Raw genomic sequence first — 26,667 nt, forward strand, 5'->3', positions numbered from 1 at the left:
AGACTTTTACAGTTGAAACATATAAGCTAATTTTATTGGTTGTTGTTAATTTTATATGACACGGTTTACTGAACAAAATAAACTTTGCTTAGCAGTACCCTATCCACTAGTCGGCAGGGGGCGCACTGACCCGACTTAGCAGCAGCTGAGGAAAATGTAGCCAGTTTAAAAGCAAATCTGTCTTTCCAAACTTGCCAGGAAACAAACACCCTTACCTTTCTTGTGCTTGTTCAAGGGAAGAAAGGAAACCATTGGACAACACAGGATTTTAAAAGACCAGAACAGTGATCTTTCCCACACTAGCCACGTCTGTAAATGGCCAAGGAAGCCAGAGAATGTTGAAACTATTTCCTCATTTCTCTCTGAAAAGTGTGGATAGGACTCTTCACAAAATGGGCTGGAAAGAAGGGAGAGAGAGAGAGAGAGAGAGAGAGAGAGAGAGAGAGAGAGAGAGAGAGAGAGAGCAGTTAAAAAATCCTGTTACTTACAGTATAGGTTACTTAAGAAACTATTTTTCAGGGTGATAATGGTGATTATTTTTTTTTTGTAATTTGATTCTGATGTATATGTAAATTTGATGGTCCTCTCATCAGGACATAATTTTACAATAGGGTAAAACTTAGGGTCTTCTGGATATAACAGGTGCCTGGGATCATTCAGTCCATTTGATACCTAGTAGCTACTTTCATTCTTACTGTTTTTCAAAGGATTTAACAGTTAGCCTTGAAAGGCTTTGCAGAGAAAGGAAAATACAAGCTAGACAGAGGGTAGAGGTAACCGTGGACTTGAACCTTTTTAAGGACAGATAAAGAGGAGTTTTAGTGGAGCATAAAGTTTCTGCCTCCACTGTTTTTCCCCCTTTGTGTATGTGTGCTACCAATGAAAACTGTAACAAAGAATGAAAAAGTTCTGTAGCAAAGCAGGAGGCTACCTAAAACAGTGAAGAGCAAATCCTAGTTGGTTTTGAGGATTTAGTCAGTTTGTCTCAAACAGTTTTCCCAAGGAGATTTAGAGAGTTACTAAGAAAGACAAGGCTGGAGTGACTAGGGTGTGACTCTGGCTTCCACAGTGCAGCTGACGGCACCTGTGAATAAGAGTCACAAAGCCTGACCTTTCTGATAGATCTGCTGCTTCTCTAGGGGTGGGGGTTGTTGCCACTGGCTTCTTTTCAACACTGCTCCAAGCCAACCAGGCTTCAGCCTTAAGTTTTTCTTTGAAACTAATTTTAGCAGGTCAGGGTTGGATTGAAGTGCGAGTTCATCTAGGTTCGAAAGATTATAGGAATCATGTAAGCAGGAGAGACTCGCTCAGATACACTTAAACCATATGATTTCACCCTGGACCTTACACATTTGGAGTCAGGAAATGCACTGTCAGGTTTGTGCTCATAAAACCAAGTGGGGAATTGGGGAGATGGTCATTTGAACACAAACACTGCTTTCTTCCTCAGCTCTGCATTGCAGACAAAAGATTTCTAGGAGAAAGTCCACAGAATGGGACAAGTCCCAGAGCTTAGCTTGCTTTGCATGCCCAGGGTTGTTCAAGGCATTCGGAATGTATTAGTTGGGAAGGACACTTTAAAAAAAAAATTCATTCATATCGCAAAACATTGGTGAAGGCCTCTCTATGCTTTCTACGGCACACTCTCCTGTGTTATGGTTCCTTGGAGCTGTGGTTGTATAAGCGGCTGCTTTTCTTTTTCTTTCTCAAAAACATATCCGAAAGAACAGGGAAGTGGAGGGAACCCTAATGGTTTCCATAGATTGAGATAACTTTCAGTAAAAGAAACAGAATATAAGAATTTGGGGTAAAGCAACAAGTTAATTGCTGTTTTACAGAGACCATGTTAGAACTCTGTAAATGACTTTGGGGTGGGAATAATCAAGGTGGATATAAATCCAGACCCGAAGGTCTTGGCAAAAGCTACAGACTTCATTGTTGAGGATAGTGTTTTTTTTTTTTTTTTTTTTTTTTTTTTTTTGCCAAATTCGAGAATGTAGAAAATTACCTGAGTCAGATGTGCCCAACGTGAAATGGGCACGTCCTCATTTGCTTCCATTTGCCAATGATAAGGCAGTCCAATAAAGCACAACAGGGAAGCAGTTTCTCTTAGCATTTACACATTAAAATAAATGCCCAGCCTACCCACAGCCTGTACTGTATGGCTTATACAAATGCAGAGGGCTCTGCAACACTGGCTTTTGGTTAGGAAAGAGGCTTTATTTGGTGGATAGTGGATGAGTCGTTTCTTACTATTGCTAAGGTTTTGGAGTATGCACTCGTTACTCCCCAACCCCCGCTTTGTGTCTCTTTAATAATTGGTTTCTATGACCTGAAGGAAGGGACAAGCACTTAGGTTTCTTCAGAACGGTTCGAAGGAGTAATTATGCATTTAAAGAAACTATGGTTCTTTAAAGTAAGTTCTCTCCTTCTTGAACTACAGGGCATTTCTAATTGTGGAAAATAAACTGAGAAAGCACAGTAACTTAGTTGGTAATCTTGTATGAGCCTTTGAAGCAACCCATTTCCAACTGTTTGCTCACTCTAGCTGTCAAGTCTGGTAATGCTCTCTCCCAATTGCTGGAGAAGCTGCAACTAATGGATTATTCTTGGCTGCCCTTCACCACCCTTCCTGTGCTCCCCGACATCATGGTCTCTTTCAAATTTCAACTCCTAGAACTAGGTAACACAGAGCCCAGCTGATAGGCTAGAGGTGATGGTGAAAATATGATTCATTAGCGACAGACGTGGGTATGTCCTAGCTAGAAAAATATTTCAAGGTAAATTTGGTGTGTGTATGCTATTAAAAAAAAAAAAAAAAAAACAACAAAAGCCCAGAACTATGAACTGAGAGATGTGTCTGGAGTTTACATTCTTGCATTGGTCCTAAGAGATTGGAGTTGCTCTTGGTCTTCCCCCACCAAGCATTGCCTCTAAGTTTTACAGCATCTTCTCTGAGGCCCAAGCAACAGTGCTGGGATGGAGAAGAAAGCAATTCTTGTACTTTGGTGCCTTTTTCTTGTTGCTGTTTTGTTTTGACATTTGACCTTAGCTACTGTCTGAGGAGCCTGGTGAAGATCGGGCATTTCGAGCTGATGGCTGCTGCTCTTTTCACATCTCTGCCAAACACTGCTTCTGTGGTTCTTCTCTCCGGTGCTGCTGGAGCCTTCACTCCTCAGCTCTGCTCCTTCCCTGGGGTCCCACCCAATTCACCGCCTGTCTGGGACAGCCCTGCTTTACTGGTGTGTTCAAGAAAAATTTTCTACTTAAAAAATACACTGGCGGATGTACTCACAGAGAACTGCTGCTTCTAATATGCCACAGTTTGCAAGAGTATAATTTCAGCCACTAAACTACTTGATGGAAGCCAAGGTGTTAGAATGATGTGATCTTGCTCACAATGGCTTCCTGTGTGTCCAGTATTGCTTTTCCATATTCACCTTTCTGCTTAAATTCTCTGCAGGGACTCTGGTTACTAAAGCCCGAGGAGAGGATCCCTGGCTCAGAGCGACAGTTGATAAACATCAAACATTAATTTAGTATTAAACCAGGGCACAAAAATCACCCAGAAGTCACGGCATGTACTGTCAAATGCCGAGGACTGTGTTCTTTTTTATTTTTATCTCACAAAACTGATCAAGTAAAATTTTGCTTGGAACAAACAGCATTAAAAGTACCCCAAATTTAAAAAAAATGTTCGATTTTATTGGTAGGGTCTTGGCAGCAATTCCCACCCAGGGTTAGAATGTATGATTAGAACTTTTTTCCCCAGGAGACTTGAGCTCCAATTCTCATGTGAAATGGGACTTCCATTCCACAGTGGAGGTTGTTCTTCTCTCCTCCCCGACCCTACCATTTAAGTGATTTGTGGGAGCCGACAGGGACGTTTGCCGAATTCGGCAGGAATCTGTTGGGCCTTAGGGCTAAGTCTGTCTTTCTTCGAACGCATTCTAAGGGCATTTTATTTTATTTAGAGTGTAGTTTGCATAATAAAATTAAAAGGCTCCCATTACTCCCCCCTTTCTGCCAGTGACTGCCCAGAAAGGTCTTTTAGAGTGTTATTTGAACATAGAGCGGTCTATGTTCAAATCCGGTTAACAGTGCTTTTCCATGGGAAAGAAAAAAGGGAAAAAAGCTAGCCCTCAAAGCGAAAGGGGGCCGAGGTAAAAGGAGTGAGGTAGAGAAAAAAGCTGGGCTAGATTGAGGAGACTGAAACGGGCACGAAAAAAACCCCAGCAAGACCAGTGAGGTTGCAGGACCAGATAGATAAAAGCGGAGTCACCCAACAGGTCTTTGGGCACACACACACACACACACACACACACACACACACACAGAAGCCCAGAAAAATCTGGGTGCAAATTGTACCCATCTTTGGGGCCTCCTTCTCGCCCGGCCATAGGAGCGCTGCCTTGGAGCTTGGCACCGCCTGCCTGCCTTTGTCACCCGTTCTGAGCGCGGCCACGAGCTCCCGCGGCGGGCTTTGTTCCCGCGGAGCGGGGCAGGACCCCTAGCACCGCCGCGCGTCCCCGACCGCCCCTGAGCTGGGGACCGTGGGGGTGGGGAACGCACCACAGAAAGGGGGACCAGAGAAGCTCCGGTGGGCAGGGCATTTGAGCCCGGGATTTCATTTCTTTGCTCCTTTCCGTAATTGAGCTGTTCTCTCCTCGCGGAGGGGGTCTTGGTTGAACAGGAGGCAAGAGACTGCAAAGGGGGCGCCCGTTCTCAGCCCATAGCTGGGCAAAGAACTATCTGCGCCGTCTGTCCACCGATTTGTATGGTATGCATGCATGCATGTATGCATGCAAGTATGGATGGATGCATGTTAGGATTGATGGATGAGAAAAACCATTGAATTGGGTCCCAGAATCTGGGCTTCTGGTTCGGGTTTTGGCGACTGTAGGGCGTCTCAGGTTGGTGTGGTTGGTTAACCCGTAGGATCTGCTCTCTAGGTGCTTTGGGGCCGCGGGTGGGCGCTGTGGATATACCCTTGGGGTCAAGCTGCACAACCGCAGCGCGCAGATCTCTGCTGTGGAGGCCTGTGGCGAGGGACAAAAGAAGTAGATACTGGGAGCGAGCAGAGGAGAGGCGCGCACTGGAATCCACGCACTCATTTCCACTCCGAGGCTCCTGCCTTAGCCCAGGAGCCTTCCCTTCCCCCCTCCCGCCTAGGTATCTAGGGCTCTGCTCTGCGTCTGTGTCTGTAAAGTTCGCCACCACAGAGCCCTCTCTTTCCCTCCTTCTACACTGCTTTTATCTAGTTGGGTGTGAACTAGTGTCGCCCTCTTCCCAGCCACCTCCAAAGGTGTGGGCAGATTGCAAGAGTTGCGCCTCTGTTATTGTTTGTCAAACAGGCCCTTTCTCTTGGGAGAGGGTCGAGGGGCGTGAGGCGGATCCTGGGCCAGGATTACATTAATCAAAGCATTATTTCCCCAGAGAAGTCGAGCACAAATGAGAATAAATCCTAATAAAATTGGCTCGCAGAAAAACGGAACGCTTTGAGTAATCTGTGCTGCCTGATGAAATTCTCATATTTATAAGATGGGGTGTCTTTAAATTTTTTTCTGTACATCCCTGGCCCTGGCTTGGCTGCTAGGTATGGGAAAGGCATCGGGAGTAGGGTGGGGAGGGATGTCACTCTCTCAAGCTCAGTTGAACTGCAGTGAGGAGGGGATAGAGCTACTCTGGTTTGGAGTGTCAAAAAATTTGGTCTCAGTTTTACTAAGACACTTTCCTCCGGGTCCGCTCACTAGTACCTGGAGAAGTCCAGGGTCCAGTCAAGCCTCGATCGATGTCCTTGTGAAGTCCTGAACTTGTTCCTTCGGGAATGTGGTTGGGGGCACGATGTCTACAGGGTCATTTCCTCCTTCAGCCTAAAGCCCAGACTGTTTGTGAGGTTCCTAAGGGAGCCTCAGGTGAAAGAGCTTGCGTGCTGTTCGGTAAGAGGCAGCGAAGCCGTGGGCACAGCTTGTCCACGAGATTTCTAATACTTTCTGGCCATCCCTAGGAAGCAAGATTTATACTTCATCTTTCTGTGTCCTCCCGCCCCCGTCCCAAGTGGTAGAAAACTTTTCTAGCCTTGTGAAGCTCTTCCAGAAAAAAGACACCCCCCCCCGCCCCCAACACGCAGTGGAGTTGTGACTTGGCAGAATCACTTGGTCTGCAGGCTATCTCTCCCTGCATCCTGCACCCAGGCGTCTTCTAGCTACGGAGCATAGAAAGCAAACAAAAAGGATTGCGAACTGTGACATCTCCTGGCCTTAGATGGTCACTAGTGTGACCATACCATTCCGAACCCCCAGGAAGGAGCTAGTCCTAGTGCTTTGGGGGATGACGGGCCAGCCCTACGGGCGCCACCGTGAGGGCGCCCTCTGCAGGCGGGCTCGGAGAGGGCACGCGCTTGTGTCCAGCCGCGTTGGGTCACTCAATTGCGGGTATGCCAGCCAGGTTCCCCCATGCGCGCGCACAGCTCCAACCTAGGTGTTGCGACCAGGCACATAGTGCCCTCCTCAAGGCGAGTCCCCTGCGGCTGCGGAAAAGAACCACCAAGAAGGCACCCCCAGCCCCAGATTCTTGCACCCCTCCCGCCGCTGCACGCCCTTCACTGAAAAGCCCCTGCAGCCACCTGCCCTTCGTGCCTCTTCTGCCGCGGCCCACGCTCTCCAGAGCCCACAGTGTCTCTCTGCTCCCTTGCGGGGGCTGGGCTAGGAAGGGCAGGGCCGTCGCTCCTTAAAGAGGGACGTTGCCCCACGGTCTGGCCAGAGACACTGGGAGTAGTGTGCGTGATCGGGTGTGTGCGTGTGCTAAGGCGTGTGCGCGTGAGTGAGGCGCGCGCGCAGGGCAGCGCTGGCCAGGGCAGGCCAGGGCAGGGCTTGGAAAGGCAGGACAGGAGGCACGACAGGAGGCATAGCAGGATTCTCAGTGCTAGTCGTTTTCCCGCCAGTGTGGGTACCTATAGTGCAGAGCTTAGAGTCCCCGTCTGCCCCAGGCTTGTTTTCTATCCACTGTGCGTCTCCCTCTTTCGGTTAGGTCATCTGCAGATCCCCAGAGATCTCCCTTGTGGTCCCTCGTGGTCCAGGGCTGTTATGGACAGCCGGCTCCACGTGAGCCAAAGTTATGCCTAGAGGGACAATACTAGCTAACAGACAGCATCATACAGCTTGGTCTTGCTTTAGCCTAGGGCCCATGCACTCAGAAACCACTTTTTAGGGAGTTTAGGGTAGCAGTTTGGTTTTCTCTTGCCTTGGTCTAAAGGACTGTGACTAAAAGGTTTTGGGCTTTTTTTTTTTTTTTTTTTTTTTTTTTTTTTTTTTTTTGGAGGGCTTCGGCCCACAATCATGGTCTGTCTTGCACCGTTTCAACTTTCTGGCTCCTTTCCAGTAATGGGAAATTTTAAGAGGAAGTAAAGACACCTACCTCTTTTCAGTTCTGAAATAATGACTTCCTATTCTTCTAGTCTGTGATTTCCATAATTTCATACAAAACAGGGGTTGTCAATTATCTCTCCACGAGAAAAAAGTGGACTAGTTGAAGGAAAGTTGGGGCAAAATAAATTCCTCTCTCTTAAATCATTAACCAGGAACTTTTTCCCTCTCCTTTCTGTGTCCCGTCCAGTTTTGTTCACTTCTCAAGGGGAGACAGGACAGGGTATTTATAAACACATGAAAGGATTTCTTCTCCTCTGGGCTGTGAACCTAAATGCATTTTTATAACACTAGATTTCTGAAGAACATAGAAAGAAACCTCATGCTTGCTTACACTTACCCTCTACTGTACATTTGTGTCCAATTATTTCTAATAATTAGGAACTACCTTTGGTATTTTTCAGTATGAGTAAGATTCCCTTTCTTCTGTTTTTGAGCTGCTGCTGCTAACCATAGAAGTTTGGTCTATTGTACATGGGCATGTTCTATGCAAATGTATTCAGTTGGGCTGTGTATAGATCTTGTTACATGCATAAACATGTATGCTTGTGCATATGTGTATTTTCACCATAAGTAAATATGGTCTACATCTATTTCTTAGACCTCATAATATTAGATGATTTTACATAGTTCTTTGAGACCCTTCTGTCCTGGAGAAACCTCTGAGTAACTGTGACGGACACTAGCCTAACTCAAGAGGCCATCCTCAGCCAGCATCTTGATACAATGTCAGTCAGTCCTTTTCATGAGATAATTTAGAGACAGCCACATTTTAACAAAGCATGTTAATGCTGGGATGTTAGTGTTTCAGTGGATGAACTTTTGTTTGTGAAATCAAAGTTAAGTTTTTTTCTTTGAATTATTTATCAGGAACTTTGCCCACAGGCTTTTCTAGGAGAAGGTAGATGCAAAGGGGATGGTTCCACTTTTAATTATTTAAAGCAGATGTTAACATAATATTTTAAAACTGGCCTTTTGGAAAACAGGAAATAATCATGTCTGTCAACACCCACCTTTGGGACTGTGAAAAACAAAACCAAAAATACAATTTAATGACTTTCATTAAAAAAAAAATGTACTCAGTTAACAGTTAACTAAAATATTGCTTGGCACTCCCTTGAAGCTCCTCCTCCTCTTAAGTATAGTACAGTTTGGTAATATACTCCACATATTTACACATGATGTAAATATACATATGCACAAGGGTAGATGTTTATGTACAGAACATAACAAAATATATACATACCCCAACTGAATGTATTTGCATAGAACATGCCCATGTGCAATACACTGAGTTCTATGATTAACAATGCATTAAATAGCAGCAACTCAAAGCAAGAGGAACTGAATGTGTGATACTGAAACAATTCAAAATTTCTCTTCCAATGTGCATTGGGCTTTTGGTAGCTGACTCCCCAGAAAAGAACAGGTTCCTAGTACTATTTTAAGCACAGCCCATTTAAAAGTGCGATGTACTTAAATAATGTGTTTCATGTAAAGTAAAAATGACAGCATCCTTTAAAAATGCACATTTAAATTATAAATATTCCATCTAACGTGATATAACCTTTGACTTTTTTTCATACACTAAATGCTATTGTCTTAGACCAAAAGTTAATTCCCAATACATTGAAAAAAAAAAAAGAGCATCAATTTTATTTAATTTTCCTCATTATAAAGAAATAATTTTAAAGGTATTTATTGTTATGGGTGGGCTTCTGTGTGCATTAAAAGGTGGTCTGTAGGCAAACACAGTTAAAGAAGCAAATTTGAAGCATGTATTTGCTTTTGAAATTATTTGCTTGGATAAGGGTGACATGTTACGTACCTGGTACTTATAAGTGATATTTTGAATCTTCAGTTTTTGGAAGCTTCTTTTTTTTGTTGTTGTTGTTAAAGATTACCGTCAAAATGAATAAATTGACAGTCATTGGCAGGAGTCCAAATTCTCATTTGTGTTAACCAAATGTAAAGAAATGTCGGACCTGCATTTTCTCTTTCAAGAGGTAGTGGTCCTAGTTGAACAAATGAAACTGATAAAATTTTGAAGCTTTCTGAAAACTGTGATCAGGAACTTTTTCATGAATTTCATTTATTTATGTAACTACTATAAAATAATCTTGACTTTTTAAGCCTATATAAAAGTACATTTTGCCTTGCAAAATATATACATTCATGATGATACTGATTCCTCAGTGCGATTTATTGCTGTTTATTTGGAAGAGCACTTAAAAGTTTATAGCTCATCAGTGGTCTCCAAATATTAGTGACAAATGTGTGAAATGAAAATTAGTTTAACCTAATAATTTTTTGAATTTTATTTCTCAATACCTTTAAAAGTCCAACATTAAATGATAGCCATAGCACAATTCAAAAAATTAAAAAAAATAAAATCAAAGATTGAGAAGAAGTAAAAATATTTCTTTAGTTAGAAGTTTAAGATGAGTTGCTTTTTTTTCTTTTTAAGAAAGTTTCCTGTTTGCTGCTGTGGTGTGATGTAAGGACATGGGGGTATGTACTAACTTAAGACAGTGAAATGTTCATTCAAAAATTCATCTGAAGAGTCATTCACCACAACATGGGAAAATAACCTTTTCTGTCAATTTAATTAATGAAGTGGGTAAAGAAATAGTTAGGCAAGCTCAAATTACACATGTAGAGAGATTTGTAGGAATAAAGGCTTTGGCATTCGCGGTCTAAAAGCAGACAGAACTATAATGTAGCAAATAAGAAACCCCCAGAATGTAGGCACCAAGATTCCATTTCATTAAAAAATTTGGCAGTTAAAAGAAATGAAGGGAAAATGCTTATTAAATCAGGGTAACTATAAAATGTTGACAGATCTCAAGTTTTATATCCAACTAGGCTCGTAGAAAACTGCAGGGTGTTGGTGGAATATAAGTTATTCTGTCAAACCAATTTTCATAAAGAAATATCTTCTCAATGCCTTCAAATTTAAACTCAGATTCATAGACTAATCTCTCTTTCTTTCTTCCCTCCCCCTTCCCTTCCCTCCCCATTTTTCTCTTCTATAGCTGTATACTCTGCCTTCCATGCCAAGTCTCTAAGCAGCTGGGTAAGATGTGTAGTAAGGCGTCTCAGAAACACAGGGAGGTATGAGGCCTTCAGCCTCCTTCTTCCCAGAACAATGGTCCACAGTCAGTTATCCTAGGACAGATCTGTGGCCTCTCAGAGTCTAGTTTTTTCCTCATCCAAGGAGCAGCATCTTTTAAAGACACGATCAGACCATGTCTGAAGAAGGAAAATAAACTGGAGAATTGAGTTAATTTTTCATAGAATTCAGGTATTTCTGCCTTCCCTCCTTCTTTGCTGCTAAAAAAAAAAAAATAGTGAAAATTGTACAATCTAAATTAGCTATTATAAGTAAATTTGGAAGACTTGGAGTGAGTCTGTCAGCCATCCTTCGATGCTTACTTCTAAGCAATGTCAGCAGAGACGGACATATGCCCCTGGACAGACTTGAGATCATTGTGCTTGTGGACATTTACACCATATTTACATAGAGGGAGTTGAGGGGCCCAGCTTACCAGGCTTACCACGGATACCCATTGAATTGTTAGGTAACTGGTCACCTTCCTACTTTGACTCAGGAGAATCATGCATATATCACTGTACGCTTTGAAAGTAAAGGGCTCAACTGGGAATGCGAAGATTGTTTACATGAAGCTGTGAGTTATGTTAGTGTTTTACACGTAATGAGTTGGGGTCTTAGTTGCCTTGAATGATCCGACTTGGAGACATTGGTTGAACAAGCCTTCTAAGCTTTCCTTGTAGGGACAGTTTTCTTTGGCGGATTTAAAGGTGCAACCCCCTCACTTTATGCAGAGGACAAAGTTGAGAGCAGGAGAAAGGGTGAGGTTAATTATTGTGGGTGGCAATGGGCTGGAGACAGCTTAATGTAGTCAGTAGGGTAGCATGGTGTTGAACCGATACGGGCTTAGCTAAAGAACATTAGTAGACATTAATTACAGGCGGTTTTAAAAATGGTATCTAGTTGAGAGTCTTGTTAAAGGACCGGGCACCTGGACTTTCTGTTGATAAACTTTGCTTTCATTCTGAAAAATTACTGGCAAATCATGTCCCTCTGCTTTGCAGTCCCCTAATTAAACAAGCTGAATACTGTTCAGCTACACACAGCGTGAACACTGCAAGCGTAAATAAAAATGTGTGCTAGGGGAGAAGAAAACCCAGCAGATTTCATCTTTTTTTTTGTTGTTACAGTTTCAGGAAAGAGGAGCCAGCCGAGTGGACCATGAACTGGTAATACTGTCTATTTATTTATAAAGTTGTTTTTATTATTCTAACGGACCTTGTGTTAACCTAGGGGGGGAAAAACCAGCGATACTCCTTTGAAATTTCTAATGGCTATTATTTTTGGTTACACGCAAGCATAGAAAAATACTTACCAGATTACATATGTGCCTGCACAGAAATTAAATGTGTAGAAAGAGATTCATAAATAAGGAGGGTCGTGTAACAAGTAAGTCTTTATTAGTCACCCATTTCCCCCACTGAGTTTTAAAAATGTATGTGCACTATGAAGTTATTATGGAAACAGTAACTATTCCTCCCCCCAGAGCCTTTTCTTAAAGTGATCCATCCGCAGAAGGTTAAAGGTAACAGAATGACACACACATTGTCAGGAATGTCTCCATCTAAGTATTTACAAAAAATAAATAAATACAAATTAATAAAAGGAAGGCATATTTACTTTGCTTTCTTTCCTTCTCATTTGAGAGGTAGGGCCAGATTCTGCCCATTGGCTGTTGGGTCTCTGTGGTGAGGTAGCCATGTAATTTCTTTATCTTTCACCTGCAAATTACACACATTATTTTTCAGCTCAAAATAAGCATTCCCAATGAGTTGCATTCAGTAAATGTCTTTCACAGCATTAGTACAGAACTGAGGTACAAAAGAATATTAATCTAATACATTCCAAAATTCAAATACTTGTGATTAATAAGCATTATTATCTATAAATAAGGCCCTAATGATACTTTGGCAGTGTTGTAAACACAAGAATCAGAGGCAATTATTGTCATTATTGTTCGGCAAGCACTTCCCATGAATACCAAATGGGTATTGCTGTCCAGCTACTTGGCAAGTAAGGTCCCTGTAAAGAAACAGATGTTGGCCAATCAGGACTGGCCACTATCAGCTGCCTTTAGCCTTAGCCTTAAAGAAAGAAAGAAAGAAAGAAAGAAAGAAAGAAAGAAAGAAAGAAAGAAAGAAAGAAAGAAAGGAAGGAAACTGCAAACTCAGACATTAAAAACCGTTGTACTGTGATTTTTCAAAACCTCCCTTTATTATAAACAAAAAGCCATCCTGAAATAATGCTTCTGCCTACTCCTGACGTTGGGGAGCTATAGACAGCAGTAGCCATTGTGTTATGTGGTAGCTAGAGTCTCATTTGTGAAACTCCCAGGCACTACGTGATGAGGGTTCTTCCAGTAAAATAAATTGTGAACAGGAAGTAAGTTGCATCAACTACGAAATCCCTCAGGGAAGTGTGGCCCAGACTGCATCTTTTCTCCTTCCCCAGGACACTTAATCCCCCACCTTTTTTACTAAACACTGCCCACCAGGCTTTTCTAACTCTTGTGAGGGTTGAGAGTAGCTTCAGATTGACTTACAGCTCATAGATGTCTCTTCAGAGGGTTTGGCCTGGGTATCAGCTCTATAATCCAAGTCTTAGCCATCAACCCAGGACCAGGTATATCCAGAAGCTGATGTTTTGCTTGCGGTTTAACGGCAGATATTGGGTAACAGCCAAATTGATTTTTGTAGACATTAAAGTAAATTTTGTATACATTCCCCCCAACCCCGTGAAGGATCAGTGCATTAACCATTGGGTATTTTCTCTTCCTAAATTCTCATCTGAGCCTTATGCTTTAAAGGTGTTACAGTTATGAATGGCAAGCCTTGGGAAAACATTGGCTTGGATGTCTCAGGACATTGCCTTTGGGTCAATTCATACAAGGCAGGCAAGGACTGACTGTGGTGGGGATGGTAGGAGATGCTATGGAGACTAGACTCTTTGTTGACTATTGCCAGCTATCAATTTTAGCATGAGAGTGTTCTTAGGGAGAATACTTGGTGGAAGGACCAGCAGCCAGCTGGATGTGAAATTTTTCAGTTTAAACTCCTTTTTCCCAATAGACATCTCTTTAGCATCCCTTTAAATTGGGTAGGATTTTCCCTTTGTGCCCCCTGGGAATTAAAAACAAGCTAAGGCCATTGTTTTCACAATGAACAGATAGGGGAGCTGAGCTGAATCTTTCAACACAGAGGGTCTTCATTTGGCTCTGTCTAGAATTGTCCTTGTTACACTCCATCTGCATTTTGCCAAGCGGGGGTCAGGTTACCGTGCCCATGGGCACATGCCAAAGCCATGTGGCAGAGGCAATTGTGTGGGTCTTCACCTGGCTTCTGCTCCCTTTCTTTTTCATTCTTTTGCATGTGCTGATTTTCTCTGCATGGAATGGAGGGCGCCTTAACCCACCAGAATTCAGCATTCTTCAATCAATTACTTTTAGGGGAGATGAGAACAGTTGAATTCTTATGAGTAAATTCCTCTCATTTGTGAGCAGGGTGACTCCAAGAATTTTAATCACCATAAAGCCAATATGGACGGTGATGTTAATAATGTTAAAATATCTTACTAAGAAATTACACTGAAGGTTGAACCTTATATGTATTCCTCTTCTAAAGACTCTCTCCAATGTGGACTTAGTTTGGGGATTGATAGATGCATCAGCTGAGGGACTGAGGGATACACCATGTGACAAGGTCATATTAGGGGGATACTAGGTTTTAAAGTTGTATCTTGTCTGCTAAAGACAATGTCTTTCTTTCTTTCTTTCTTTCTTTCTTTCTTTCTTTCTTTCTTTCTTTCTTTCTTTTTTTTTTTTTTTTTGTTGTTGTTGTTTTTCCGAGACAGGGTTTCTCTGTGTAGTCCTGGCTGTCCTGGACTCACTCTGTAGACCAGGCTGGCCTTGAACTCAGAAATCCACCTGCCTCTGCCTCCCAAGTGCTGGGATTAAAGGCATGCGCCACCACTGCCCGGCAAGACAATGTCTTTCAATGACAATGGTTTACAACTTTCCAAATTTGTGTGTACCTGGGTGGGGCTTGTAGGTCTCACTTTCTATCTGTCTTGGCATCTTGGAGCTGTCTGGACACTGCCCCTTCAGGGCACCTCTGTGTTAGTTTACAAGATGGTTCTGTGACACTTGGTGGGTTCAGCCACCTCATCCCATTTTGTATCAGAACAAAGGTGGCAAATGCTCCTAAGGTCTCACGAACCTTCATAACTGCTCTGTCTCTGTACCCTAGCCTTTTGTGACGATGTGGGCAGAAGATGGCTCTTTAGTAACATGGCTCAGCTCTGCCGTGGATGCTCCATTTACACGGAAGGAAGGCAAACTAAACTAAGCATCTTGGCAAGTGTCTGGTTGTATCGACACTCTCTTGTTTTTCCTGTCTGGTCAGAACAGTATTGGTTTCTGCATCTCCCTGAACCCTGAGAAAGAAAATCACTTACTGATGGAAAGCAACACTCCTAACTATGACATTGACTATTGGTGCAGGAGCTTTGACCCTGTTGTGGAGGTCACCAGGGCTTGCTGATGGAAGTGCACATAACACCAGTTTGACTAGTGAGCACCACAAAGGAGCACTGTTCAATCATCCTAGGAGTCATGATATTGCCTGGGAGATAGTGACAGTGTTTCAGACCCACCCAGTATCCATGGAGAGTAGACTCTGAGTCTCCTTGCCTGCAGTCTCTCTCTGGAGGAAATAAGGACTATGGGCTGCTGATTCAGGTGCTGACCGGATGTGCAAAACTGTTCAGATAAATTAAATATGTACTTTCATTTGGAGCTGGAGAGGATATATGTTCATCTTTGGAACTCTGTGAAGCAAGGGTCCTCCACTCATGGTGACAGGGATATATGGTATGCAAAAACTTTGCTTTACATGATAGTTTCACGGCAGTCACTGGGCTCAGAAGGGTAAGATGTATTCGTAAAGGTCAAAGTGAAAAGTTGCTTGGGTTTCAGAGAACAACGCTTTGCTACTTGGTCCATTATTTAGTATTCTGTCACATTCCAAGGAAGAATTTGAGGCAGGATATGATGAAAAAAATGAAGTGGGTGAGAGTTTGTAGCTGCTGAAATGTGGCAGAGAGGTGCCTTGTTCTCTTTAGAGATTCTTGAGCCTCCTGGAGAATAAGACTTGGTTTTTTTCCTTAACAAAAAAGAAAAAAAAGTTTTACAAAAAGAGCTATCGTTCTTTGTAACTTTTATTTATAATAGGACAAAACCCCAAACAGTTTTCAAGGCGGTTGTTGTGGGACTTAAAAACATTTCTTAACTTCTTTTGAAAATATATATATATATATATATATATATATATTCCAAAAAAAGTTCAGAGAAGAGTTTACTGGAACCTTGTGTAGTCTCAGTGAAATAGCTCATCTAGAGTCAGATAAATTTTATATCAGAGAAAGCATTATAATAGACTTTAAAAATCATTAGTGCTGACCATGGATGTTTTACTTCTTGCTCTTAATTCCCATAAGATACTTCTACAGTTTGGAAGACATAGATTACACTTGTTTCAGAAAAAATAAATATGTGATATATGCTTTGCTTATGGTTTTGTTTATTTCATTGTGCAGATCAGAGACAGCACAGTGAAGAGTGCAGTAAGGTCCTCATATTCGGGGACTGTGGGTTTCTCCACCTTCTCTCACAGTGGCTTAGCACTGTGGCCCCCTCAGTGTAATGCTTTCTGGGTTCAGCTTTTCTTATCTGTTAAATTTAGGTGTGGGATGGAGCTGATTTTGTGTTTGGAATTTTCTGTCATCTAGAGAATCCGTTAATGTAGGCATGGCTTTTTTATATGTGGTTAGATTTTAACTGATAGAGAACTTGTGGGTAAAGAATACAGAACATTCTGCTGTGTAGCATAAATCAATAAGTGGAAATGTATCCATCGACAACATTTGTATTTCTCCCCATTACAAAGCGGTGCTATCTCTTTGAATACAATACACTTTTATGCCCCATTAAAGCATGCTTGACATAGCTTTCAACTACTTGCAAATGCTGAGAACTTGAAAAACATAACATTTACAAAAGATACATCTGGTGCATATTTATATGACTTGGAATAAGGAGTCATTTAAATACTGCTGAGCCATTTCCATATTAGGAGAAAAGATATTCCAGGTCCATATGTGAAATCGCTAGTGAAATATGTATAGGTTTCAATTTCTCCTGAACATTTTCTTTTCCTTGACACATGTTAGAAATATGGAAATATTGATTAGGGATTAAATCATCTCTTTGAGTTGTTGGAAATGCTTTCCCTCAGAATTTTATAGATCATACAATTATGGCTAGAGTATATTAAAGAGTTGGTAAATTTTGAAAAAAGAAAAGCTGCTTACTCTTGGTCAGAATTTGTTAACTTAGGGGTCGTGGATCTGTTAAGCATTAAGAGATGAGGTTTAGGGGCTCCTGAGTTGATACACTATTGTGTGTCTACATACAAGTGTGTGTGTGTGTGTGTGTGTGTGTGTGTGTGTGTGTGTGTGTGTGATTTATTCTTTTGCAGAGAATGCTTAACTCCTACCAGTAGCTAGGACAGGTTCTTGAAGACTCTACTATTGGAAAAACTTTAAGTCTAAGAAACCACAGGAATTGGCTTTTGTAAGGAGTAGGCACTCTCTGTGAGCCTCCTTTGTATAAAGAAAAGATAGTTTGATGACCTTAGATGTCCTTTTCAGCTTGGGTATTTTGGAGTTCAGTGTTGGAAGGAAGTTCATACACCCTTCTCGCTATATCATCAGTCAGCCAACACTATCCGCTTTTATTTTGTATGGCTGCATTCCTTCTTAGGCTGTTCCTGGGAAGGTTCCCTGTGGAGCATAGGTGATGTCATTTGGCTGAATGGTGCACAGATGGCGTAGAGACGTGATTGGGAGAAAAGACACCTAAAATTGTACAACTCCTCTACAATGCCCATGTGGCACAGCAAACACGACGGTCTGCTCCCTTCCAGATCTCTCTCACACACAGACACACAGACACACAAACACACACACACACAGACAGACACACAGACACGCACACACACACACACACACAGACAGACACACAGACACGCACACACACATACACACACAGACACGCACACACACATACACACTTTAACTCACAGTGTGGGTTTTGTTTTCAGCTGGAAGAAGTGAGAAAATCAAGGTTAAGGGTGTGATGTTCTCTACCACATAGAACAAATAAGGACAATGTAAATGGAAGATTTCAAATCTCCTTGTCAATTTCCTATCTGTTGTCAGTCTGAATGATTTCCAAATCAGAAGAACTCGGAGGATCTGTTTTCCCATCAGTTCTGAGCCTAAGGAATTTGGAGCTGGAGTTGTGAGCCAGGAAATGGTCCTGTTTTGAATTCAGAGACTCCCGGGCTGTGCACAGATGCCAGGCTTTTGATAGATTCAGAAAGATTCCACATGGTATTTCAACCTCAGAGGTCAGAAAGAATTCCTCATTCCTCAGAGGGGTGCTCTGAGAATGACAGAAGTGGCCTGGGAGTTTTGTTATTCCTCTGAGAGAGCTGCTCATGCCTCTGCAGGCTTCAGTGATGTGGTCAGCTAGATGCACCCACTCTCCTCATGTAGAATATTCTTCCAGTGAGCATGAGCAGCCTTAGTCTAGAGGTGATTTCTGCATTTCTACATACTGGACATAGTGCCTCTCCAATTTCTAGAAGGTCCTGGAATGTTCTCACCTTACATTTAATTATTGTGTTGTCATGAAGACCCATATTTTGGAGCTAGTGGGACCCCATTGTGCATCAGTTCTTGAGAGGATCATTTGAAAGATTTCCTTAGATTATTTTAGAGTCCTCATGATATGTCATATCCATGTTTTAGCTGAGTGTGTGGATTAGACTTACATGCATGCTGCACTCCAGATACCAACCATTCTTTTGTCTTTGCCTAACTAAGCTTCTGTTTCATATTCTGTATAGATCAAACCTCAGTGTCACAAGGGGTGATGGCTTCTAGATTCAGGCTCTCAGGAAGATGATTTGTCAGGAAGACAGACAGACAGACAGACAGACACACACACACACAGACACACACACACAGACACACACACACAGACACACAGAGATAGACAGACAGATACATGCACACAGACTTAGATGATAGCTCGGTAGCTAGAGAGGTGATGGATGGATGAATTGATAGATTAAGTAGATAGGTAGGTAGAATGATTTCAGGATTGAAACATAGATTAGGGGCATAGGTCAATGGTATCATCCTTATCTAGTATATGGGAAGTTCTGGTTTCCAGCCCTATAACCCTCATTCCCCTAAAATTATAAACTAATTTTTAGCAATGACTGAAACAGAACATACATACATACATACATACATACATACATACATACATACATATATCCCTACCCTCAAAGGCTATGACTTTTCTTGTCCCTGAGGCATTGTCAAAAACAGCAATATACCTTGCCTCAATTTTCCCTTTAGCACTTTGCTGATTTAGTCACCTTGCACTGTTTTCTCTGGTAGAACAATACACTGATTCTGAGTCCACAGCAAGGTGAGGAACAGAAGTTTCAATTTGGACAATTCGGTTGTGTTGTGACCCAGGACCTGAAACTTACTGTGTAGACCAAGCTAGCCTTAAATTCACAGACGTCTCTACCCTCCTTTGCCTTCAGAATGGTGGGATTAAAGTCATGAGCCACCATGCCCTGCAGTGATCTATTTTTATTTTTTTCTATTTATATGTAGGTATTGTATATACGTGTGTGTGTGTGTGTGTGTGTGTGTGTGAGTGCCACATGCATGTGGAGGACAGGAGAAGACATTGGAGTTCCTGGAACAAGAGCTACAAGTAGTTGTAAGCAGTGGGACGTGGTGCTGGGAGCTGGATGCTGGTCTTCTGCAAGAGGAGCTTTAACTGCTGAACCATCTCTCTAGTCTGAGGTCATTTTTTAAAGGAGTGAAAACTATGTTGTCCATTTTTAATGCTATTTTGTCTTCACTGGTGGCAACCTGAAATGACTGCCCACAATTGGGAGATCTGATTATTTTTGGTTCGTTGGATCCTGCCAGGTCACAGCTCTGTTCCTGGCCAGCCTGCAGATCCATTGTGGTTTGGGGATTTGTATTTAGTTTTCTACCTTCTCTACTCTCCGGGTCTGTCTATTGTTGACAAAGCCGTCAAAGAAGGCAGAGTGATATCCATTTGTGTTAGCTGGTACAAGTTTGTGCTGCCCCTTGCAGACTCCATCATGCCTCTTTGCAGACATGCATATGTATAGTTAATACCACTTTGGTATCATAAGGACTTCCGGGGAAGTAACACAGAGATGCAAGACGCTCTGTAGAAAAACCGCTCTGTAAGTCAAAAGTGGGCACCATTTGCAGTGACTCAGCATTGGTCTGCAGCCAACATAGAAGATGGTACAGAGAGAAACAGGACAAGAGAGCTGATGCTCTTGTGTGATTCTTTGGGAAATGCTTCCCAGCCCTTCAGCTGCGATCCACAGTGCTCATTCTCATTGTTCTGATTCTGAAACAGTTTTTTCATCCTGTTCAGATGGGATATTACTATTCAGAGCTTAGGTGTGGAGCACCAGCTCAGGGAGGTTTATATATTTGTATAGGAGGAAGGAGATCCTTCAATTTGGTCATTGTTCCTGGAAAATATTCAGGGAGTGTTTTCTTATGTCCCACGAAAGCATTTCACTGTTTATGTGAATTCTTGAGCACTTATGCAAAGAAAATAAGAAACATTTTATCTACAGATGACATACCCTCATGTTCTTATTCAATGAAAACCTGAAGATCAGAATTCTAGATTCTTCTCTAGATGATATTTAAAAAATAATGTCCACAGCATTACAAAGATGATCTGGGACAGTTTGGTTTATCAGTATTTCTACCTTGGGGCTAGAAAATGTTAGCATTCTAACTATAAAAACATCATTCTCTCTCTCTCTCTCTCTCTCTCTCTCTCTCTCTCTCTCTCTCTCTCTCTCTCTCTTCCTTTCTTCCACTAGTTATTTAAGGTGCAAGTTTTCTCTTTTGGGGTTGCTGTGAACCAGCAAGAATTTGTTGGTGACAAAGATTGGTACAGTCGACAAGGAAGTGTTTTTTTTCCGAGGTGCAATTCATTGCAAGAAAAGGTGTGGAACATGAAAATCTCTCTGAAACTTTAGGATTTATGGGTTGGGAGTATAAAAGCGAATGTTTGTATTGCAGATACAAGTCTAAGGAACAGCTATGTGATCAATAACTTCTATGAGGAAGTAGCATACACTAATTAATTCTGAGAAAGATACATTGTGTCTTTCTATGCTTAAATGGCGGGCCCATTTTGTTTAAAGTGATTGATACATTGAGCTAAAAATTCTAGTGAGATAGAGGGAGCCAGTTAACTCAGGAAACAAATTCGGAAGGGCTAAATTTTGAAACAAGAATGGCAGGGTTCAAGCAGCTACGTCAAAATCAAAGAACAACATGAAGAAATGTGGGCAGAGCCTCCATGCCTTTTGCAAAGTCATGGAACAGATTGGCAGCATCTTTTCTAAGGATTTGGATGAATGTGAGCTTTAGGAGTAGAGAAATAAATGGAAGGACTTTAATCAAAATCTAGGGGTTTATAAAAAAAAGCCCTCCCCTTTTATTTATTTATTTAAAAATCTACCTGTGTCTTGAATAATAAAGGACTTTCCTTTCTCTGAGTTGTGCTGGGCTTTGACAAGAGCTAATATATTTATCAGCACTGGCTCAAATGATGCAGCCTGTGCTGATTCTTCTTTTGCCTCTGATGTTCATTTCAGTGTATTTTCTAAGTAGCCAGTACTTACTGACTTTGTGCAGAATTATTTCTGATTGGTAGAGATTTCCCAATTTCTTCCTCCTCCTTGGTGGTGGTTTGAATGCAAAGTCACCCATAGTCTGGACATTTGAATATCTGGTTCCCAGTTGCTGGATATTTGGAGAGACTTAGGATATGTATCCTTGCTAGAGGAAATGTGTCACTTGGGGTGAGCTTTGAGGTTTATAAAACTTATGCCTTTCCAAGTTGGCTCTCTCTGTTTCCTGTTTGTGGTTCATTGTATGAACTCTCAGCTATTCCTGCTGCCATGCCTGGTGCCTGCTACTATGCTTTCCCGTGGTGATGGTGACAGATTGATCCTTCCTGAACTGCAAACTCCAGACCAACAACCCTTCCTTTTTATAGGTTGTGTTTCGTGGTGCTTTTAATGTAGAGTAGAAACGTAACTGATACACTGCTCAAATTCTTCTCTCTCCTTAAAAGCAGTCTACTGATACTGTTCTTCCTATCACCATGTTTCCTTTCTTCTCGGTGATTTTGCTGGAATTTCTTCTGTGCCTCATACTCTACTTCCCTCTCTGTATCCCTTAAGCATCGTTTGACTCTCTCTAGCCATGACCTTCTTGTGTCTTTGTTCTCTATGCTTTAATGGATGTACTATGTCCTGTTCTTTCATGGTGATTTATTTTGAAAATTGTAAGCTACTGATAAATTCAAGCCTACACACACCACTGGACAGCTACCTCTCATACAGTTTGCACTAACTTGTCAATTGGATTCAATTGTAAGTGACTTTTCTTTGGTTGTCCAGATGGCTCTCTCTTCCCCATGGTCATAAACACTATTTTTTTCTCCCATTGTTTCTTCAAATCCTACTTTATTTGGCAAACTTAAGTGCATGTTAAGGCTCTCAGTTGAGATTTCTGCCCAGCTGATAGTGATGGAAGGTTTAGTACCTTCTTCTTAGCATTTATGTTGATGGCTGTGGAGGCTTGCGTGTAAAGTGTGCCTCAACATGTGTCTGTGTTGAAGACTTAGTCGCAAGTTGGTAGTCTCCTGAAATGTCACTGAAGCATGAGAGCTTCAGTGTTATTATATTGAATGTTCTACTAATGGGTGAGGCTTGGTGGGAAGGAGTAGATCCTAGGGATGCATACTTAAAAAAATATATCTTGTCTTTGGCACCTCACCCTCCTCCTTCTTCTTCCTCCTCCTTCTCTTCCTCCTCCTTCCCTTCATCCTCCTTCTCTTCCTCCTCCTCCTCCTTCTCTTCCTCCTCCTTCCCTTTATCCTCCTTCTCTTCCTCCTCCTCCTCCTTCTCTTCCTCTTTCTTCTCCCCCTCCTCTTCCCCTCCTCCTCCTCCTTCTTCTTCTTCCTCCTCTTCCCCTTCTTCTCTTCCTCCTCCTTCTTCTTCCTCTTCCTCCTCTTCCTTTTCTTCTTCCTCCTCCTCCTTCTTCTTCCTCTTCCTCCTCTTCCTTCTCTTCTTCCTCCTCCTCCTTCTTTTCCTCCTCCTTCTCTTCCTCCTCTCCCTCCTCCCCCTCCTCCTTCTCTTTTTCCTCTTCCTCCTTCTCCCTCCTCTTCCTCCCTCTCCTTCTTCTCCTCCTTCTTCCTCTTCCTCCTCCTCCCCCTCTCTTCCTCCTCCTCCTTTTTCCTTATCTTCCTCTTGTCCCACTTCTGCCCAGCTCATCCTGTTGTCATCATGAGCCAAACAGCTTTGTGTTCTGTTCTGTCCTTCTGCTGTAATATTTCTGACTTTGGCCTGAAGCCTCTGAGAGTGTGAGTCAAACAAATGTGCACTCCCTTTTTTACCTTCGATATTCTGTCATAGGATGAAACCTAACAGGATAACAACTCCACGGCTTTTTTTTTTTTTTTTTTCCAAACTTTCCTGGTAGCTAGAAGATACAGATAGGAGTTGCTTCTGTGTGTGAATGTTGTGTTTATAATTCAGGCTCTACAATCACCACTGCATATATTCCCTGAATGAACTACTGAATTCTCTACCTTACTCTGCATTCTCAGACATCATAGAACCCAACTCACAGGTTTAGGAATTTTTTTTTCTTTCAGGATTTTGTACTGACTATGTATCTAGCAAGTACTTTTATTTTTCCTGTTCTCGCTCAGGTAGAGACTGTACACGCTAGACATGGTAGAGGCTGGGAATGAATGCAACAATGCCCCTTGTAGTGTGTCAAAGCATGCACATATTTTATTTATTTTATGCACACATTATTTTACTGTGTTTTGACAATGTCCCTGAACACTGTGCAAGACCTGATGCCTCTTTGTAGGAAGCCGGGACAATTCTTTTGGCCATGACAACCATGTGATTCATTTGGGAGGAAAGATGATGACCATTAAGGAGCCACTTGGATTCAATGAAGGCAGTGGCCACTGAGAGGTCGGCTCCATTGTGGAAAATTGGAGCCATTCAGCCTTGTAGAAAACAGAAGGGTTTATGCTTATTTTCCAAGTTCAGAGAAAAAGAAAACCATCTCTTTTTCTCCCCTCCCTGTTGTTTTTGGCAAGACTCAGTAAGTCTTCCACTCACAAATAAGGCTGGGCCAGGTCTTCAAAGAGCCTCTGTGCTTTGCATGCACTAAGGTTTTCAAACCCAGCTCCAGCTCTGTTGGGGGTGGAGCTTCTGGGGAGGGTTGGAGGGCAGGACCAGATGGGATTTTCTCATCTACTGCTCCAATTCACATACTGCAAGGTAATAGCTTTGATGAGATCTGGTTTTCTGGGAAAAAATATCTGTTAAACGTGGCTGACACTTTGAGCAGTTCACGTTTAAATGGGTAGCTTTGGAAGTGACTGTGGGCTGGGCCTGTCTGCTTGCTTCGTAGGGAGAGGATATTTTATTGTTTAATGTCAAGCATGGTTTGAAGAGATCCCTAAATTCAGATAGAATTACTGGTGTGTGTGTGTGTGTGTGTGTGTGTGTGTGTGTGTGTGTGTGTGAAAATGGTTTTTCCATCCTTTACCAGTCGTGATACCAACTTCTCCATTTTGTAGGCACTTTCAGTCTGAAATAGGCCTCCTTTGGAAAGGAATGAAAGTCTCAAGGCTTTGTTTATTGTGGGGAGAAATGTAGATTTCTCCTTTTCTTTGTGACCACAAGTGACTTCAAACACTCTTATTTGGGCCATTGCTGTTTGTTAGGTATGGAAAGTTATGGTTTACCACTCAAATCTCAATGGCTTAATAGATCAGGCCTTTATCGCTCACTCTCTCTTAAGTCTACTGTGGATCAGAAAGAGGTCTGCTTCCATGGGGATTTAGATTCCTGGAGTGACGGAGGCTCCTTCTTTACCTGCTTCTTCTTTCACCACAGGGAGAAGGCACTCAGTGAATATTGTCCCGGCTCCCAGTAATTCTGTCCACTGATGACACCTGCCACCTTCTGCTCATACTTCCTGAGTCAACATGGCCACTCCTAACTTTGGAATGACTGTAGACATTCTATGTTACAATGAGCCTGGAAGAAAGAAGAGAAATGTAAGTGAGCTGTGCCATGATTCTTTCTTTATCCACTATCACTAGTCTATAAGGCATTCTCTGTATTATAATAACGAGTGCTGTAAGTCTGAACTGCAACTCCCCCAGACAGTTCTGACATTGCTAGAAGAGTGTTGTCACATGGCTCTACATGACTTCCCATGAACTGAACTCCTCTATCCTTGGGAGCTTACAGTGTAGCATCTTCAAAGACTCCTGGTACTTTGAAATGCTTTCAGTGACAATAATATGATGAAAGCAATAGCTAAGAATTAAAAAAAAAAATACGCATAAAGAAAGATACATCTTGAAGTATTGGCTTGATTTCTGCTTTGTTTTTCTATTCTTTTAAAAATGTCCTTCAAATTATAATCAATAGTAACATTATTGGGGTTAGAGATATGGCTCAGAAATTAAGAGCACTTACTCTTCTGGAAGATCCAAGCTTGGTTCCCAGCACTCATATTGGGTGGCTCACAATTGCCGGTAAAAAAAAAAATTCTTTTCTGGCCTCCATGGGTATCTACATTCATGCACAGAGACTCAGATACAAACACAGAGATAGACATAGACACACAGACATGGCTAGACATAGAAACAGAGACATACATGACACAGACACAGAGACAGACACAACAAAGATACAGAGACAGAGAGACAGAGAGACAGAGAGACAGAACACAGACACACATTCAAGACACATACACAGACACACACAAACACAGACACACAGATTAGCTTAACATCCGATGAGTAGGAATTAAGCCCGAGAAAGCATAGAAAGGGGGCTTTCTGAAGCTGAATATAGGGAGGGAGTAGAGGGGGAGGGAATAACTTAATTAGCTACGCCCTGGCCTTTAGATAACTCATTAATATTTAAATCTCTGGAGGTGGAGACTTGTTAATCACGCCCTCTACCTGTGTGTTACGTGACTGAAGGTGGCAGGTTAAATGGAGTTACCTCATCCAAGGCCCAACACTTCATTTTATATATGTGAGTACACTGTCGCTGTCCTCACACACACCAGAAGAGGGCTTCAGATTTCATTACAGATGGTTGTGAGCCACCACGTGGTTCCTGGGAATTGAACTCGAGGCCTCTGGAGGAACAGTCAGCACTCTTAACCGCTGAGTTGTCTCTCCAGCCCAGACCCTTATGGCTGTTAAAACCTTATTACAAGACTCTCATGCTTTGGTGCCTAAAAACGTCCTGGCTCACTTAGGGAATGGTACCAAGTAGAAAGATTCTGGCTGAAGGCTAATGCCTAAGAGTTATGCCCTTCCTCCTCCAAATATTAGTAAGATAACGGTGTTATCAAATTACCAATCATGTTGAACATTTGTGAGGAATCCCATGTTGCCACCTCACATAATACGTTTTATTTATTTTTTTCTCTTGGGGATTTGATCTCTGAATGTTTGCTTCTTCATGGTCCAATTAATCAGAACTCTCCCTATCCCTCGTCCTTCACCACATAGTATCATTGTATAAAAAGAAACAAATGTCAGAAAATGATAGGCAGTATTTAAAGGCTGAAATCTATTAAGAACACTATCTTGCTGGTGAAAGAGAATAGGAAGTAATTAGAACTCAGCACTTTAAAACATTGGGCACCCACTGGCTTTCTTCCATTTTGTTACAACATAAAAAGAAAGCACCGTCTTCTAAGCAAGATGGGAGAGCGCTCACCAAGCCCTAAAAGTGAGCTACCGATGAGTGCATTGGTATGGTTTCAAGAAATAGAGAGAGGAAATGAAAACTATTTATTTTACTGAACCAGCCATCCCCCTGCAGATTATGGAGACTGTGCCCAGGACTG

General features: G+C 42.1%; 1 long non-coding RNA gene across 5 annotated transcripts in view; it reads left to right on the top strand.

Moving 5' to 3' along the window:
* The window catches only part of LOC117722599 (uncharacterized), a 44,490-nt gene that overhangs the window by 3,443 nt on the left and 14,380 nt on the right, over nucleotides 1-26,667 (top strand). For 2 of the 5 annotated variants that reach the window (XR_013104635.1, XR_013104634.1), the window contains exons 2-3: nucleotides 11,667-11,705; nucleotides 24,684-24,847. This is a non-coding gene — a long non-coding RNA (uncharacterized LOC117722599). Of the gene's footprint in view, nucleotides 1-4,366; nucleotides 4,781-10,419; nucleotides 10,729-11,666; nucleotides 11,706-24,683; nucleotides 24,848-26,667 lie in introns of those variants that run through there. The other 3 variants (XR_013104638.1, XR_013104637.1, XR_013104636.1) reach the window with 3 other exon arrangements.

The sequence above is a fragment of the Arvicanthis niloticus genome, chromosome 17 (assembly GCF_011762505.2).
Source record: "Arvicanthis niloticus isolate mArvNil1 chromosome 17, mArvNil1.pat.X, whole genome shotgun sequence".
Classification (NCBI taxonomy): domain Eukaryota; kingdom Metazoa; phylum Chordata; class Mammalia; order Rodentia; family Muridae; genus Arvicanthis; species Arvicanthis niloticus.